Source organism: Poeciliopsis prolifica, unplaced genomic scaffold (assembly GCF_027474105.1).
Source record: "Poeciliopsis prolifica strain line A6 unplaced genomic scaffold, Auburn_PproV2 SCAFFOLD092, whole genome shotgun sequence".
NCBI classification, from domain to species: Eukaryota; Metazoa; Chordata; class Actinopteri; order Cyprinodontiformes; family Poeciliidae; genus Poeciliopsis; species Poeciliopsis prolifica.
In genome coordinates, this window is record NW_026562467.1 from 1,123,667 (window position 1) to 1,143,464 (window position 19,798).

General features: G+C 40.6%; 1 pseudogene; it reads left to right on the forward strand.

The window, feature by feature from the left end:
• Positions 1-2: 2 nt before the first annotated feature.
• Positions 3-19,290, forward strand: LOC129353578 (E3 ubiquitin-protein ligase DCST1-like; annotated as a pseudogene).
• The last annotated feature ends 508 nt before the right edge of the window (positions 19,291-19,798 follow it).

The following is a 19,798-nucleotide window of genomic DNA, read 5'->3' on the forward strand; positions in this document are numbered from 1 at the left end:
GCGACCTGCCGGCGGCCTCCTCCAGATGTGCGGGGTCCCTCCGCCGGGCTGCAGGTCCGTCCGGCTCCCGGAGGGCAGCTGGACCGCCCGGGCCGCCAGCGGCCTGTTCGGCGCGGCGGGCGGCGCAGGTAAACCGACCGGGACCAGAACCAGAACCGGAACCTGCCTGAAAATACCAGACATTTAAACTTCTCTGTTTCTGTGACGTTCATCTTTAACAGTTCTGATGTCAGTAACAGAGAGAGCATGTGGAAAAACATTAATATGGAAAAACATCAATATGAAAAACATCAATATGGAAAAATATCAATATGAAAAAATATCAATATGGAAAAAGATTAATATGGAAAAATATCAATATGGAAAAATATCAATATGGAAAAATATTAATATGGAAAAACATCAATATGGAAAAATATTAATATGGAAAAATATTAATATGGAAAAACATCAATATGGAAAAATATCAATATGAAAAAATATCAATATGGAAAAAGATTAATATGGAAAAATATTAATATGGAAAAACATCAATATGGAAAAACATCAATATGGAAAAATATCAATATGGAAAAATATTAATATGGAAAAACATCAATATGGAAAAATATCAATATGGAAAAATATCAATATGGAAAAATATTAATATGGAAAAATATTAATATGGAAAAACATCAATATGGAAAAATATCAATATGGAAAAATATCAATATGAAAAAACATCAATATGGAAAAATATCAATATGGAAAAATATTAATATGAAAAAACATCAATATGGAAAAACATCAATATGAAAAAATATCAATATGAAAAAACATCAATATGGAAAAATATTAATATGGAAAAATATAAATATGGAAAAAAATCAATATGGAAAAATATCAATGGAAAAAATATTAATATGGAAAAATATCAATATGGAAAAATATCAATATGGAAAAATATTCATATGGAAAAACATCAATATGGAAAAACATCAATATGGAAAAATATCAATATGGAAAATATTAATATGGAAAAACATCAATATGGAAAAACATCAATATGAAAAAATATCAATATGAAAAAACATCAATATGGAAAAATATTAATATGGAAAAATATTAATATGGAAAAACATCAATATGGAAAAATATCAATATGGAAAAAACATCAATATGGAAAAATATCATTATGAAAAAACATCAATATGGAAAAATATTAATATGGAAAAATATTAATATGGAAAAACATCAATATGAAAAAACATCAATATGGAAAAATATCAATATGGAAAAATATCAATATGGAAAAACATTAATATGGAAAAACATTAATATGGAAAAACATCAATATGGAAAAATATCAATATGGAAAAACATTAATATGGAAAAACATTAATATGGAAAAACATCAATATGGAAAAATATCAATATGAAAAAACATCAATATGGAAAAATATTAATATGGAAAAACATCAATATGGAAAAATATCAATATGGAAAAATATTAATATGGAAAAACATCAATATGGAAAAATATCAATATGGAAAAATATTAATATGGAAAAATATCAATATGGAAAAAACATCAATATGGAAAAATATCAATATGAAAAAACATCAATATGGAAAAATATCAATATGGAAAAATATCAATATGGAAAAATATCAATATGAAAAAACATCAATATGGAAAAATATCAATATGGAAAAATATTAATATGGAAAAACATCAATATGGAAAAACATCAATATGAAAAAATATCAATATGAAAAAACATCAATATGGAAAAATATTAATATGGAAAAATATCAATATGGAAAAACATTAATATGGAAAAACATCAATATGGAAAAATATCAATATGGAAAAATATTAATATGGAAAAACATCAATATGGAAAAACATCAATATGAAAAAATATCAATATGAAAAAAACATCAATATGGAAAAATATCAATATGGAAAAATATTAATATGGAAAAACATCAATATGGAAAAATATCAATATGAAAAAATATCAATATGGAAAAATATCAATATGGAAAAATATTAATATGGAAAAACATCAATATGGAAAAATATCAATATGGAAAAACATTAATATGGAAAAACATCAATATGGAAAAATATCAATATGGAAAAAACATCAATATGGAAAAATATCAATATGAAAAAACATCAATATGGAAAAATATCAATATGGAAAAATATTAATATGGAAAAACATCAATATGAAAAAACATCAATATGGAAAAATATCAATATGGAAAAACATTAATATGGAAAAACATCAATATGGAAAAATATCAATATGGAAAAACATTAATATGGAAAAACATTAATATGGAAAAACATCAATATGGAAAAATATCAATATGGAAAAACATCAATATGGAAAAACATCAATATGAAAAAATATCAATATGAAAAAACATCAATATGGAAAAATATTAATATGGAAAAACATCAATATGGAAAAATATCAATATGGAAAAATATTAATATGGAAAAACATCAATATGGAAAAATATCAATATGGAAAAATATTAATATGGAAAAACATCAATATGGAAAAACATCAATATGGAAAAATATCAATATGGAAAAACATTAATATGGAAAATCAATATGAAAAAATCAAAAAAAAATCAATAAAAAAAACATCAATATGGAAAAATATCAATATGGAAAAATATTAATATGGAAAAACATCAATATGGAAAAACATCAATATGGAAAAACATCAATATGGAAAAATATCAATATGGAAAAACATCAATATGGAAAAATATTAATATGGAAAAATATCAATATGGAAAAATATCAATATGGAAAAACATTAATATGGAAAAATATTAATATGGAAAAATATTAATATGGAAAAATATCAATATGGAAAAACATCAATATGGAAAAATATTAATATGGAAAAATATCAATATGGAAAAAAATTTATATGGAAAAATATCAATATGGAAAAATATTAATATGAAAAAACATCAATAGGGAAAAATATCAATATGAAAAAACATCAATATGGAAAAATATCAATATGGAAAAACATCAATATGAAAAATTATCAATATGGAAAAACATCAATATGGAAAAAAATTTATATGGAAAAATATCAATATGGAAAAATATTAATATGAAAAAACATCAATATGAAAAAACATCAATATGGAAAAATATCAATATGAAAAAACATCAATATGGAAAAATATCAATATGGAAAAATATCAATATGGAAAACTACATATTTACAGCAGTTTGGTTTCACAGCTTTAATTACTGCGTTTTAAATGCCTCAGTGTTTGTTAATGTTTTTATTTCAATAGCTGCATGTTTTTGTTTTTATTGTACTCTTTTTTCTTTCATATTTTAATAAATGCTACTAAATTGCTCTTAGGATTTAATCATTACATATTTTGGCCACACAGTGAATATGTAATATTCATTTTCTAAATGTTTCTCTGTTTGATGTTTTAGTTTTTTCATTCATTGATCTAAACATTCTTTTAAATCCTGATTTTTTTAAATCTTGCACAGTCATCAGATGTGTAACCATAGCAACAAAGTGGGGTTTAATTTCTTCTGTTTTTATACAACCAGCAGATTATGATATAGTTTATTGCTTAGTATCACATTATAACCAAAAAGTTGTACAACTTTACTGTATAAAAAATTATTATTCAACACAAAGAAATCTATTGTAGAACATAAAAAATATTTTATTTGAATAATTAAGAACATGATATATTTCATTGTCTGAACACAGAACTGTAATATACTGAACTGTTTTACTTTCATTTTATTCCTTAATAAATACATAATCATGTTCATACCATATACATTTTATAATGTAAAATTATTAAAAGGCTTTTTTCTGGTGTTAGAATTCTATCTATCTATCTATCTATCTATCTATCTATCTATCTATCTATCTATCTATCTACTATCTATCTATCTATCTATCTATCTATCTATCTATCTATCTATCTATCTATCTATCTATCTATCTATCTACTATCTATCTATCTATCTATCTATCTATCTATCTATCTATCTATCTATCTATCTATCTATCTATCTATCTATCTATCTATCTATCTATCTATATATATATATATATAGCTCCCAGGCCTCTGGTATTATATATATATATATATATATAAAATTCCCTTCTCACCCACCGCGGGTGGTTCTTATCCTCTGAGCTCGGGTCCTCTACCGGGTCCTCTACCCTCAAGCTCCCAGGCCAGAGGCCTGGGAGCTTGAGGGTTCTGCAGTATCTTGTGCCAAGGACTGCTGCACATTTCTGGACTGAGATGTCTGATGTTGTTCCTGGGATCTGTTGTAGCCATTGATCCAGTTTGGGGGTTACTGCCCCGAGGGCCCCGATGACCACAGGCTTTGTCCCTGATGTATTTATGGATCTTAGTTGTTTCGTCCTGGACAGTGGTTCTCACACTCACTAGTCCTCTGCCTCCGTCCTTGTGGCTCGTACAGTCTCAGGGTGCTGGATTTGGGATGGAACCCTCCATGCATTGTTAGTAGCTTTCTGGTCTTAATATCTGTGGCTTTATCTCCTCCTTTGGCCAGCTAATTATTCCAGCAGGGTATCTGATTACTGGCAGGGCATAGCTGTTTATTGCACGGATTTTGTTCTTGCCATTGAGCTGGCTTCTCAGGACTTGCCTTATTCGTTGGAGGTATTTAGCTGTGGCTCCTTTCCTTGTGACCTCATCGAGGTTGCCATTTGTTGTGGTATACCTAGGTACTTGTAACTGTCCTCTATGTCTGCTATTGTTCCTTCTGGGAGTGAGACCCCTTCTGTGCGGATGACCTTCCCCCTCTTTGTGATCAGCCGACCACACTTCTCTAGTCCGAATGACATCCCAATGTCAGTGCTGTAGATCCTGGTGGTGTGGATCAGTGAGTCGATGTCTCGCTCACTCTTGGCATACAGCTTGATGTCATCCATGTAGAGTAGGTGACTGATGTTGGCCCCATTTTTGAGTCGGTATCCGTAGCCAGTCTTGTTGATAATTTGGCTGAGGGGGTTCAGGCCTATGCAGAACAGTAGCGGGGACAGAGCATCTCCTTGGTATATGCCACATTTGATGGACACTTGTGCAAGTGGTTTGCAGTTGGCTTCAAGGGTGGTTTTCCACAGCTTCATCGAGTTTGCAATGAAGGCTTTCAGAATCCTGTTGATGTTATACATCTCTAGGCATTCAATGATCCAAGTATGCGGCATTGAGTCATAGGCTTTCTTGTAATCGATCCAAGCCATGCACAGGTTGGTGTGTCGGGTTTTGCAGTCTCGGGCAACTGTGCGGTCTACGAGGAGTTGGTGTTTGGCTCCTCTGGTATTTACACCGATACCCTTCTGTGCCGTGCTCATGTGTTTATCCATGTGTTTGCTTATCTTGGCCGCTATGATGCCTGACATGAGCTTCCAGGTTGTGGAGAGGCAGGTTATTGGTCGGTAGTTGGGTGGGACTGGACCCTTTGATGGATCCTTCTGGATTAGGATTGTCCGCCCTTCAGTTAACCATTCAGGGTGAGTCCCACTTTGTAGCAGCTGGTTCATTTGGGCTGCCAGTCGCTCATGGAGAGCAGTGAGTTTCTTTAGCCAGTAGGCATGGATCATGTCAGGCCCTGGTGCTGTCCAGTTTTTCATACCTGAGACTCGGTAACAGTGATGGTTACCGGGAGGTTGCTGTGGTTCTCTCGTAGAGAGATCAGCCACTGTGCATTGCTGTTGTGGGACGCCTCCCTTTCCAGTATTGTTCAGTCTCCAGCCTTGGTGGTATGCTCTGTTGTTATTACCCTGCCATTGAGAGTACACCTTAGCTGGTTGGGTAATGGTCTTTTCATTGTACCCTTGTGGAGCTCTGACAGTTGGCTCACTTCCCTCCTTGTTACCTTGATTTTAGCCTCTAACCGTCTTTTCCATGGTGGGTATTGGGTCTCATGGTTGCTCTTATAGCCAAGTATCTCAAGGATCATTGATGCTGAGTTTCTGTTATGGGTCTGATTCAGGTCATGATTGTCTGATTACTGGTCAGCAGTTAAGTCCCCTTGTAGTTAAGTCCCCACAGTCCTGACATCCGGGTTCCTCCCTTTTGCCGTAGCATTTGTGTTGTATCTCGTCAATCTCAAGTTGTGATAGCAGTTGCCGTTTGTGGATGTTAGAACACTGAGCTACTAGTTGTTTAGCGCTTAGTGTTGACTGGGGATCGAAGTAACCATTCCTTCCCCAGTCTTTTCATGTAACCTCTCTCACTAGGGTTACTTGAGTAGCATTCCAACAGATCCACATTTTCATCTCTCGCCCATTTCCGTCTTGTTCCAGTAGCCCATTTGTCATGAAGGTGCTCTGGTTCCCCAACACCTGACGCAGACCTTGTTTGGCCGGGCGACGTCTGAGCCGGCATGTTACGCAACTTAGTATCTCTCATGGTATGAGGTAGGCAGTAGCTTGAAGGGTCTTGCCTAAGGACCCCAGACTGGATTCGAACCCTGCCCTCTCGGGTGATATACTGATGCCTTATGTATTGAGCTATCCAGTCAGCTCTTGAATATATCTATCTATCTATCTATCTATCTATCTATCTATCTATCTATCTATCTATCTATCTATCTATCTATCTATCTATCTATCTATCTATCTATCTATCTATCTATCTATCTATCTATCTATCTATCTATCTATCTATCTATATCTATCTATCTATCTATCTATCTATCTATCTATCTATCTATCTATCTCTATCTATCTATCTATCTATATCTATATCTATCTATATATATCTATATATATATAGATAGATATAGATATAGATGTAGATAGATAGATATACATATAGATATATATATATATTCAAGAACATCAAAATATGTTGCACAAACATGAAGAATATATTTTCCAACAAAAATATTTTCACAACCAAAAGTGACATCACTCAACTTCCCTTTTGTCTGGATGGCAGGTTTCTGCTTCCATAGATGATTAATGAATTAAAAACTCAAATAATTTGAGTTTTCAGAACTTCACTGAAACAAGAGAATGGAGCTCCAATTTAAAAACAATTGTGAATTTGCTACATGTCATACTTTACATGACAACTGAATAAACTTAATTGGATGACATGTAACAAATGAACATTTTTCAAGTGGGTTTCTCGTTCTCTTTTTTCACTGTCAGCTTGTAAATCCCAGATTCCCAGTGAACAACAAAGTTCAAATCGTCTCTTCTGCTGATCATGATGGTCCTTCTGAGATGTTTGGCAAACAAAATGGATGAACTGCAGCAGAAATGTGTGTTTGCCCGACTCTTTTTTACCACAGTTTCACATTTTGTAATAGAGACATAAAAAGAAAATATTGCAAATATTCATACAAGTAAAAAATGAAAAAATAAAAATGACTTTTAAAATATTCAGCAAAAAAATCTAAAGAGGAAAATGAAGACACTTTGCTCCGAATTTCATAAAGATGGATTTTTAAAACGTAATAAAATCTATTTTGTTGTTGTCTATGTTTTAGTTTTGTACCTGGGATTTTCCCACAACTTACCGCTGACCTTTGACCTGAAGCTGGCAGTGGGGATTGCATTTGTCGGTGAGGAGACGTCAGACTCACATTCCTCCTTTAAACCACATCCTGATCAGGTGAACACAAGCGTGTGTGTGTGTGTGTGTGTGTGTGTTTCAGGTGTGTGTATCATAGGTGGGATCCTGTCCTCGTCCTTCAGGTGCACCATCCTCCTCACATTACCCAGCATCCTCGGCTCTCGAGGTCGCTCCTACCTGATGGTTATGATTGTGATGATTCTGTACAAAGGTACACATACACACACACACACACACACACACACACACACACACACACACACACACCACACACACACACACTCACACACATACACATACACTCTCCAGACTCTCCTGCTGTAATTTCTGATCATTTTGCTGGTCTGTAAATTATTCCTGCATCTTTTCCCTACAATCCTGGAAATTATTTTATCTGGAGAAAAATTTGTTTCACAATTATTCAATAAAAAACTCATCTCAGTTTAAAAAATAAAATTGTGTTCAAAACAAATCATTACATTTGGGATTGTAATGATTTTTTAAAAAGAAAAAAAGTTTTGTTTAAAAAACTTTTTTTAAAATGAAAATCACTCTTTTGTTTCATAAAGTGAAAAAGTTATTTGCAAAACATAAACTTTCATTTTAATTTTTTGACAGCCTCAGTTTTTGGCTGCGGTTCCCAAAGTTTTGTTTGATGCTCCACATGTTTTGGTTCATGTGAGTTTTTGTTCACATGAACATCCTGGCCGGACTTTCAGTTCCCGTCATTTTGAGAACAGTAAGTAACACTGACCAGTCTGTGGACATTTGAACATTTAAACTGTTTTCAAAGAAGAAATCTCACATATCTTCAGGATGTTCATGTGAGAATCGCAAGCGAAGCCAAATGAATGTTTATGTTTTGCACATACTTTTTCACTTCATGAGACAAAAACAAGTGATTTTAATTGAAAACTTTTTTTGTTTAAAAAAGGATAACAATTCCAAAAATTTGACCACAATATATATATATTTAAATTGAGATTAGTTGTTTTTATTCAACTGTGAAACAAATCTAGCTCCATATTTTTGCCTCCAGACATGAGCGAATCTCAGGAGTTGTGCAAACATTTTCTGCAGCACTAGGTGTCACTGTGCTGCCACTAGGTGTCACTGTGCTGCCACTAGGAGTCACTGTGCTGCCACTAGGAGTCACTGTGCTGCCACTAGGAGTCACTGTGCTGCCACTAGGTGTCACTGTGCTGCCACTAGGTGTCACTGTGCTGCCACTAGGTGTCACTGTGCTGCCACTAGGTGTCACTGTGCTGCCACTAGGTGTCACTGTGCTGCCACTAGGTGTCACTGCTGCCACTAGGTGTCACTGTGCTGCCACTAGGTGTCACTGTGCTGCCACTAGGAGTCACTGTGCTGCCACTAGGTGTCACTGTGCTGCCACTAGGTGTCACTGTGCTGCCACTAGGTGTCACTGTGCTGCCACTAGGTGTCACTGTGCTGCCACTAGGAGTCACTGTGCTGCCACTAGGTGTCACTGTGCTGCCACTAGGTGTCACTGTGCTGCCACTAGGAGTCACTGTGATGCCACTAGGAGTCACTGTGCTGCCACTAGGAGTCACTGTGCTGCCACTAGGTGTCACTGTGCTGCCACTAGGAGTCACTGTGCTGCCACTAGGTGTCACTGTGCTGCCACTAGGTGTCACTGTGCTGCCAGTAGGTTTCACTGTGCTGCAGTAAGCCTCCGTCATTCCAGGGCCATAAAGTTTGTTCAAAAACAAAAAACTGAAACAGAAAAAAGTTTTGATGCTGAAAGAAGCTGGAAACTGATAAAAATATTTGAAACTTAAGAAGTTCAAATCTACTTTTCAGATTTCAGTGTTTTTTTCTTTTGAACAATGTTTTTGGCCCCGTTTGAGCTCCGTATCTGCGACTTGCTGTCCCATGTCTCCGTCGGCAGGTCCGATCTCGAACATGGAGCGGAACGCCGAGGCGGCGGCGCTGTCGCTCAGCTGCAACCTGGACCTGCAGGTGCAGCACAGCAGGGTGCTGTGGCGGCTCGCCACCAAGCCCTTCCTGATGGTTGCCAAGCAACTGATGGTGAGGGGGGTCAGGGGTCATGACGGCAGGTACACAAACAGTCACTGCAACATCAAAGCTTCTGATCAAGTGTATTGATTACTGCAGGGTGTCCAAACCTTTCCTCACATCAGCCTCAATAATCTTAAAAACTATAATCACAAAGCTGTAGTAGATTTTTTCCGAAGCTGAACAATAAACTAAGCAGTAAATTGTTCTATTTTTAAAAAGTTAGTGATGCATAAATTATTCCACATCTTAAAGTTATAGGGATTTACTTGTTTTTCTTTATTAAAATACACATATAAATTTAAAAAAGAGAACATATTTATTGTATTCTACGCAATTAGACCAGGATTTATGGGTCTTCCTCTAAAAAGCTTATTGTATTAATTCATTATTGAAAATCTGTTTGTTTAATCAGAATCTGATTTATTTACTGTGACGTCAGAAGGAAGTAGAACATCTGGTTATTTTTATTTGATCAGAAATGATTCTGCTCTCGTTAAAATCAAAACGTCTCCATGTGGTTCGACCTCCAGCCAGGCCCTGCAGATTCACCCCATGGACCGCGAGCCCCCGAGCCGCACTTTGGACATCCTGCTTCTCCTTTATTTTTCTTTTGGGCAAAAAGTTTCTGATCAGAACGGCCCTAGGTGTCACTGTGCTAGAGCAGAACCTGGTTCTGCCAGGTTCTGCTGTAATGGACCCATCTGTGTTTTTCTCTCAGAAAGATAAAGTGGAGTTTGAGTCGGACTCTCTGGACATCAGCAAGAAGTTCCAGAACATCCGAGACGAAGTTCTGCAGCAATACGGATATAATCCGATCCAACAGAAACCCGTGGCGCCGCCCAGAGAAACAGCACTCAGGAGCAGTTTGCCTTCAACACCAGGAGGCGCTGTGACGGTGAGGCCGACCTGCAACTGGTTCTGGACCCGGTTCTGGACCTGGGTCTCTGCAAACGCCACACGTTGTGTCTGAATCAGATTTTTAAAGATGTTGGAACCAGGGCGCCACTTAGAGGAAACAACCAGAAAAAGAGTGTTTTATAAACAATAATGGAATATATTATCACCAGATCTGGTCGGACCAGAACAAGAAAACAACATGAAAAATATGAGAATAACATGATAATAACACCAGGAGAAACTCGTCCTGGTTCCTCATATTATGAGAACAAATGAATCCAACATGGAAATGATACTAGAAATGGCATTAAATGTTTTACAAACACGACAACCTTAATCTGTTCACACATCTGCATCAGATTACTATTGGACTTTGAATTGATTGATCGACAACGGAAAAGAAGAAAGAACCATGACCTGGACGAGCTGCTTACGTCTTCATGACTCCATCGAGCTTCTCATTTTCTAGATGTTTTATGACTTTCTGATGCCCATTTTTATGTCATAATATCATAACTCTGTTCTTGTCATTTAAAGAAATCTCTTAGTCTGGACCTAATACTCTGTCGTAGTTCAAAGACTCAGTTAGGACTTTCCACTGGCGGTTTCTGATATTGGCAATATGGGCAACCGCCCAGGGCGGCATGAGCGCCAGGAGAGGAACGCCTCATTCTCCTAAATACGAAGCTTTGAAACCAGTGGTCATTTCTGGACCTGTAACCTGGTCCAGACCAGCGGTTCTGTTCGAGCGGTTCTGTGTCTTTGAAGCCCTTCTGTGCTCAGGTATGGTGAACGAAGGCATCCGGCGCTGCGCTGGCTGGTTCAAGCAGAAGTGGAATAAGTGCATGAAAGCCATTCCTGTCCCCATCATCAACCACATCCTCTGTATTTCAATGAAATTCGACTTCCTGTGTGACATCTTGAGAAGTGAGTTTCTGTATAAAAAGTAAATTCAAACTTATTTCTGGTGACCGTTTTACACACTGAGTCATTTAGCCTGAAATAGATGCGAAAAGAGACATAATAGCCTCCAGTTTGGCTAGCATTAGCAAAAAACAGAGTGGTGGGCACTGCTTGCTAAAAAGTTAGCTGTGCTAACCCTAAGCACTAATTATGAATTCTAGTTCTACAGCGTAGCAAGATATTTACCCCACACTAATGCTAAAGAGCAGTTCAAACATGGTTCTTAGGAGAAGCTATCGCTAAAGCGCTATACAAACACATTGCTTGGTGCTAATGTGTTTGTACAGCGCTATGCAAGTTGAATGTAATGCTAAAACGCTAATGAATGTCTACAAAACAGGCAATAAAATTAGTGGTTTGGAATTTATCCCAAAAAAATTATTTAGGGGAAGCTAGGGTTGCTAAATGTTTTAAAAGTTACCGAAAATGCTAACGTGCTAAACTAAAAACGAGCTTCGCTCTTACTTGGTTAGGGGATTAGCAGAAGCATGTCCACCATTGGAAAACGTGACCAGCAGCAGTAGCATCATCAGCTTCAACCCCTCCAAGCAGCCATATTGGTTCAGGATGATGACCTTTAGCCTTTGACCTGTAACTGTCCGTGTTTCTAACGGCTCTGTTCCCGTCCTTCAGTCATGACTCCGTGGTGCAGGGAGCAGATTCCTGTGGAGAGGAACTTCGGTCAGCTGTACGATCGGCTCAACCTTTCCATGGATCATCTCTCCAGAGAGTTCCGCACCCAGATCGTCGTCCAGGTCAGACCCACCAGAACCACCAGACCCACCAGAACCACCAGACCCACCAGACCCACCAGACCCACCAGAACCACCAGACCCACAAGAACCACCAGACCCACCAGAACCACCAGACCCACCAGACCCACCAGACCCACCAGAACCACCAGACCCACCAGAACCACCAGAACCACCAGAACCACTAGAACCTCCAGAACCACCAGACCCACAAGAACCACCAGACCCACCAGACCCACCAGACTCACCAGAACCACCAGACCCACCAGAACCTCCAGACCCACCAGAACCACCAGAACCACCAGAACCACCAGAACCACCAGAACCACCAGACCCACAAGAACCACCAGACCCACCAGAACCACCAGACCCACCAGACCCACCAGACCCACCAGAACCACCAGACCCACAAGAACCACCAGACCCACCAGACTCACCAGAACCACCAGACCCACCAGAACCTCCAGACCCACCAGAACCTCCAGACCCACCAGAACCACCAGAACCACCAGACCCACCAGAACCACCAGACCCACCAGAACCTCCAGACCCACCAGAACCACCAGACCCACCAGAACCACCAGACCCACAAGAACCACCAGACCCACCAGACTCACCAGAACCACCAGACCCACCAGAACCTCCAGACCCACCAGAACCACCAGACCCACCAGAACCACCAGAACCACCAGAACCACCAGACCCACCAGAACCACCAGACCCACCAGAACCTCCAGACCCACCAGAACCACCAGAACCACCAGACCCACCAGAACCACCAGAACCACCAGACCCACAAGAACCACCAGACCCACCAGAACCACCAGACCCACCAGAACCTCCAGACCCACCAGAACCACCAGACCCCCCAGACCCACCAGAACCACCAGAACCACCAGACCCACCAGAATCACCAGAACCACCAGACCCACCAGAACCACCAGACCCACCAGAACCTCCAGACCCACCAGAACCACCAGAACCACCAGACCCACCAGAATCACCAGAACCACCAGACCCACCAGACCCACCAGAACCACCAGAACCACCAGACCCACCAGAATCACCAGAACCACCAGACCCACCAGAATCACCAGAACCACCAGAACCACCAGAACTTCCAGACCCAGTGAAGCTGACGTGTTTCCCCTGCCGTCCAGCAGGAGGAGCAGCAGCAGTCGGTTCTGGATGGAGTCCAGTTGGACCTGGTCTTCACTGAGGCCGTTAAGGAATCCTTCCAGCGCCTGACGGAGAGGATGGACCAGGGGATGAAGGTCCTGGAGATGATACTGTCCTTCACCTTCATCACCGTCTTCATCCAGTAAGATCCACACCTTCATCACCAGTTTGACCAGTAGCATTGGCTTCATCATCACTGCTGCTTCCTCCTCTTCCTCCCCCCCTTTACTTCTCCTCCTCTTTCAGGTTCTCCTCTTCTTCTTTCCTTCCTTTTTTTTTGATCCTGATCTTCTGTCCTCTTCTCTTCTCTTCTTCCTCGTCCTCGTCGTCCTCGTCCTCTCATCCTAACCCTCCTCCTACTCCTCCTCCTTTCCCCCCTCCTTTTCCTCCTCTCCTCCTCCTCCTCCTCCTCCTCCCCCTCCTCCGTTTCCTCCCCTCCGCCTTTCCCTCCTTTTCCTCTTCCTCCTCCTCATCCTCCTCTTCCTGCTCATCCTCCTCCTCCTCCTTTTCCTCCTCCTCCTCGTTTTCCTCCTCCTCAGGGCGGTGCAGTACCTCCGCTCCTACAGGACAAACATCTCTTTTGACAACGTCTACATCACCTCCTACTTCAGACGGATTGATGAGCGCAGGAGACGAGCGGTACCTTCTCTTCCTCCTCATCATCACCATTAGAGTGATGAAGGCTCACTGCCTCTCCTCTTTCCTCTCAGGGGAAACATTTCCTGCTTCCTCTCAGAAAGTCGGAGAGAAAGCGGTTCATCGCCCGATGAGTCCGAACATCAACCCTCAGGAGTTCACACAAGTGGTGACTGGAACAGCTGCTGCCTCCATTACCATGGAAACCGCCAGGTGTCATCATCCTCATCATCAGCTGGTTCTGTTCGTGTGTCTGCAGGCGACAGGAGCCTTTCAGGTTCTGACCATCTCACTGCTGGTCATTCTGCTGCTGGGCATCGACTTCTCCCTGTTCCAAGTGCTGAACATCATCAACAGCCACACCTTCACACAGTTCAACATCACAAGTACGCACACACACACAGAGACACACACACACACACACACAGAGACACACACAGAGACACACACAGAGACACACACACACAGACACACACACAGAGCACACACAGAGAGACACACACACACACACAGAGAGACACACATACACAGAGACACACACACAGAGACACACACAGAGAGACACACACAGAGAGACACACACACAGACACACACACACAGACACACAACACACACACACATATACACACAGAGACACACACACACACACACACAGACACACACACACACACAGACACACACACACACAGAGACACACACACAGACACACACACATACACACACAGACACACACACACAGACACACACACATATACACACACAGACACACACAGACACACACACACAGACACACACACACACACACACACAGACACACACACACACACACACACACACACACATATACACACAGAGACACACACACACAGACACCACACACACACACACACACAGAGACACACACCGGTCAGTTGATCTGGTCTTTTGAAAACACAGCGAGAAAAATGTAGCTCTGCTAAAGCTACGGTGCTAATTAGTTTGGCTACGCTAACGCTTTAGGTGAGGCCAGAAGGTGCCACAGTGAACAGCCAGTCATCTACCCACCTTGTCTAATTTGTTGAATGAACATTTATCATCATGTTATTTGCATTTTTTTATTTTGGAAGCTTAACTTTATTTCTTATTTTTAACATAGCCATCTATTATCTTGTAATTATTGTGTTTGGTCAGTTGAGGTTGTTCTAAATGCTCTATATAAACTTTGATTTGATGAACATTAGTTCTGCTAAGCTAAAGTGATGTGCTTTCAGGATGTTTAGTGGAGGAAACAACTTGATACCCATCGTTTGTCTCTGACACTAGCTGTGTGGTTAGCGCTTCAGGAAGGATTCTTTGGATCAGACATTTCTCGCATGCTTCAGTTTTATAGCTGTTGAGTTTTGATAACGCTGTTGTTAATTTAGCGTAAGTGACCAAATATATTTCCTTAAAAAGTTACTGTAGTAAATGCACATCTCTGGCAGGATCGAATCATGAAGGAGGAGGACAACCTCCCAATACTTTAACTTTGTTCCAAATCAACAGCTGGAGAAAAATTATATTAACCAATTCAAACCAGTTCAAACCGGTTTAAAACTGGTGATAGTTCTGCTGGGCACAGTGGTCCAACATCAACCAGACTGACAGTCAGATGGCTCCGCCCCTTCCTGCAGGCAGTCATCACATCGACATCAGCGTGGGCGGAGACACCATGATGGCCAGGATGCTGCGCACCACCATCTCTGGCTTCAACAGCTCCTCCAAGAGCAGCAACCAGAGCGACAACCGCGGTGAGTCCCAGTTCACTGAACTGAGTCACTGAACTGAATCACACTGAACTGATTCACACTGAACTGATTCACACTGAACTGATTCACACTGAACTGAATCATATTGAAGTGATTCATACTGAAGTGAACTGGATTTGACTTGGCCCTGTGGTCTGGTCTGGTGCTGGTCCTGTTTAAACTGGTTTTTCTGCTGGTAATGAACCAGGATCTGCAGCCTGCTGGGTGTTGGACACACATTCACCCAGCAGGGGGCGACAGCTTCCTCCCTCTGAAGAGCAGGAACCATTTTCATCTGAACTCACTTCCTCATCCTCAGCATGCCTGTTCGCCCCGACTCGCTCCCGTTTGAGTGTATGTGAGATGTGTGGGCGTCATCCTGGTGGTGGCGCTGTTCAGCTGTGTCCAGGTTTAACACCAACCGCCTGCGCCACGTCATCGCAGCTTTCTACAACCCAAAGGTCAAAACACCAACAACACCTGAGTTCATCATTAAAATCTTTATTTAACTAGAGCAGTGCTTCTCAAATAGTGGGGCGGGAACCTTTGGGGGGCGCGGTGCGATACCTGGGGGGGCGTGTGATCCTGGGGAAAGGCTTTTTTTTGGCCGAAACTAGTATAAAGTGTAATTGCGCACAGTAGCGGCAGTGGCGCTCTCATTTTTACTTCTGTCACGTTTGCGACAGTGCAACATTTTACGACTTACAAGACAACAGGTTTGCCTTGGTTAGCAGTGTTAAGTCAACAAAAGCTCCGACTGCGTTCTGTCTATGGCCTCCGTTATTCAACAACCCCCAACATGAAAAAGTTTTTCACAGGGATGAAAAGAAAAGCGGAGAGAGACAAAGATAATGAGACAACAGAAAGTCAACCGAAAGCTAAGAAGAGGAAATACAACGAAGCGTATTTAGCGCTTGGCTTCACTGTGACTACAGTTGGAGAAGAGGAAAGACCGGTGTGTTTGCTGTGTCTAAAAATGCTCCCAGCGGACAGCATGAAGCCAAATAAATTAGCGCGTCACTTAAATACGTTACATCCCAATCACGCCGATAAGCCGCTAGAGTTTTTTCAGCGAAAAAAATGTTAATAAGGAAAAAATGTTATGCAGAGATGGATAGTCACGGTGGGGAGTGGGGGGCGCGAATAGTTTTCTTCTTGCTAGGGGGGGCGTAACGGAAAATAATTGAGAAGCACTGAGTTAGAGGGATGACGCAAAGACACCCGCCATCCACCTGTCTGTCTCTCTCTCTCTGTTCACCTGTCTCTCTCTGTCCACCTGTCTGTCTCTCTCTCTGTCCACCTGTCTCTCTCTCTCTGTCCACCTGTCTGTCTCTCTCTGTCCACCTGTCTCTCTCTCTCTGTCCACCTGTCTGTCTCTCTCTGTCCACCTGTCTGTCTCTCTCTCTGTCCACCTGTCTCTCTCTATCTGTCCACCTGTCTGTCTCTCTCTGTCCACCTGTCTCTCTCTCTCTGTCCACCTGTCTCTCTCTCTCTGTCCACCTGTCTGTCTCTGTCCACCTGTCTGTCTCTCTCTGTCCACCTGTCTCTCTCTCTCTGTCCACCTGTCTGTCTCTCTCTGTCCACCTGTCTGTCACTCTCTCTGTCCACCTGTCTGTCTCTGTCCACCTGTCTCTCTCTATCTGTCCACCTGTCTGTCTGTCTCTGTCCACCTGCCTGTCTCTCTCTGCAGAGGGAGAAGAAGCGCGTCTTGTTCCTCTACAACCTGCAGCTCCACAGACAGCTGTCGTCCCCCAAATGCAGGATGCACGTGAGCCGAGGACGGAGGACGGTGAGCAAATTGTCCTCCTTCAGTCTGTCAGACAGAGCAGTTTGTCAAGTTACACTGGAAGAAACTAACAGCAATAATTTGGTTTATTTTGCACATTGTTATGAATATTTAGCAAGCAAGCTAATTATTGCCGTCTAAATATCCAGGTTAATATCTGAAATACTTAATTTGGAGATTAAGTATTTTGTTTCAAAATTAAATGTCTGAGTTGGAAATTAAATTTTCAGTTTGTTACTAAATATTTAGATCAGACTTAAACATTTAGGAGAGAACTAAATATTTAGTTTACTAATTAAATATTTAATTTGAAAGCTAAATATTAAGTTTATATTTATAAATGTAGGAATAGTATGACTTTTAAAAATGAACAACCACATTTTTTCTCTATGACATTCTAAACAAACTAAATTATTGCTGTTAGTTTTTTGCAGTGTGTCATCGACAGTACTCCAGCTTCTTCTGCTCTGCCTGCAGATGTTTCAGCGCCTGACCAGGTGGGGGCGCCGTCTCCTTCGTTACCCCGGCAGGATGCCTCAGACCAGGAGGAGACTCACTACGCTAGCAGCTAGCCAGGGATCCGCCTGAGAGACGCTCTCACTCACGTTCATCACCTCAAATAAAACCCGACCTCGTCCTACAAGACTGGCGACGGAAACCGGAGAGAAATGTGATGCAAAGAAAATCATCTGGAAGAACGACAACTTTCCCTGGAATGTCAGCCATATTTATGAGGCTCTTCACAAACAAACAGGCTGCACCAAATGACTGGATAATCAATAAAACGAAAGATCTGAGTTCAGGGTTTAAAACCACCATTAGTCTTCACACCAACTGAACTTTTCCTCATTTCTTAGTAAAACATGGAGAACGTCTCTCAACATCAGTTCAGTTTTGAGTTGTTCTGCTGGAAGGTGACCTTTGACCCCAGTCAGCTCTCCTGCAGGGTTTGTGCTCAGAATGTTCTGGTTTAGCCCCACAGCATGATGCTGCCGTGTGTTCTCTCATGTCTTGGTTTTCTACCTGAAGCGGAGCAGAACTCTGCAGTTTGGTGGCGTTTTGTGGACTCAGACTGCGCCGCTCATGGAGGAAGAGGAAGAGTTCACGGCTCCTCTTTCTGCATGCAGCCCAGTGATGTGATTACCGCCGCAGCGTGACGTCAGCAGCTGATCCGCTGCTTCATCCGCGCACCAAACTGACTCTGGATCAGATTGCTCCTCTGAACCGCCGCTGACCTCAGCAGCCACTAATCCTTCTGATTCTGCAGCAGTCAGCCGGGTTCTGATTCCAGACCTGCAGCCCGTCTTCAGCAGCTGCTGCACATCATTTCAGCCTGGAAACTGTCACACCTTAACCCAGTGGTTCCCAAACATTTCCTGGGCCCAATATGGATTACAATAAAATCCCCAAAAAAGAAAAAAATCAACTGGGCACATCGTTCAACCAGATATAACCCTTTACACATATTTAGTTTTCAAACTCCACCGAAGTTTATTATTATTGTTACTATAATTGACTAAATATTTAGTGTGAAGTTAAAGACTTAGCTTCCAAATGGCTACCTAACTGTGATATTTTCAGTGAATTAATAACATGGTGGAGATATTACTTGAAATAATAAACTTCATTTTTTCTCTCTCATGACTAAATAACCCAAATTATTTATTTAAAGTTAAAAGCAGAAACCCAAAGGATAAAAGACTGAAATACAGAAATTATAACAATGTGGGATAAAACATCTGGATAAAGACTTATTTGTTATATATTTAAATATTTAAATACAGCAAGATAATGAACAGCTTCCCCCATAATGTTTAACATGCAAGTAAGACTTCGAAAAAATATATAAAAATATCAGAAAATAATTTTTCCCCACATTACGGCATCTAGACGAAGTATTTATTGCAGAGTGCTTGTCTTTATGTGGCCCTGATGGGGTTAATTTTAATATACTCAGCTCAGAAACCCGCTGGTCTCAGATGAAGTTGAGAGGTTCTCCGGTGGGTGTGTAAATACTATTGTACTAACATGCAGCATTGTAATAAGCCCGACAGTCGTTTAAATACTGCTTCCGGTTGGTTTTCGATGTAAAATGTATTTAGAAGTTTATTGTTTCACATTTTCTATGCTTTTGATAATATTAGCTACG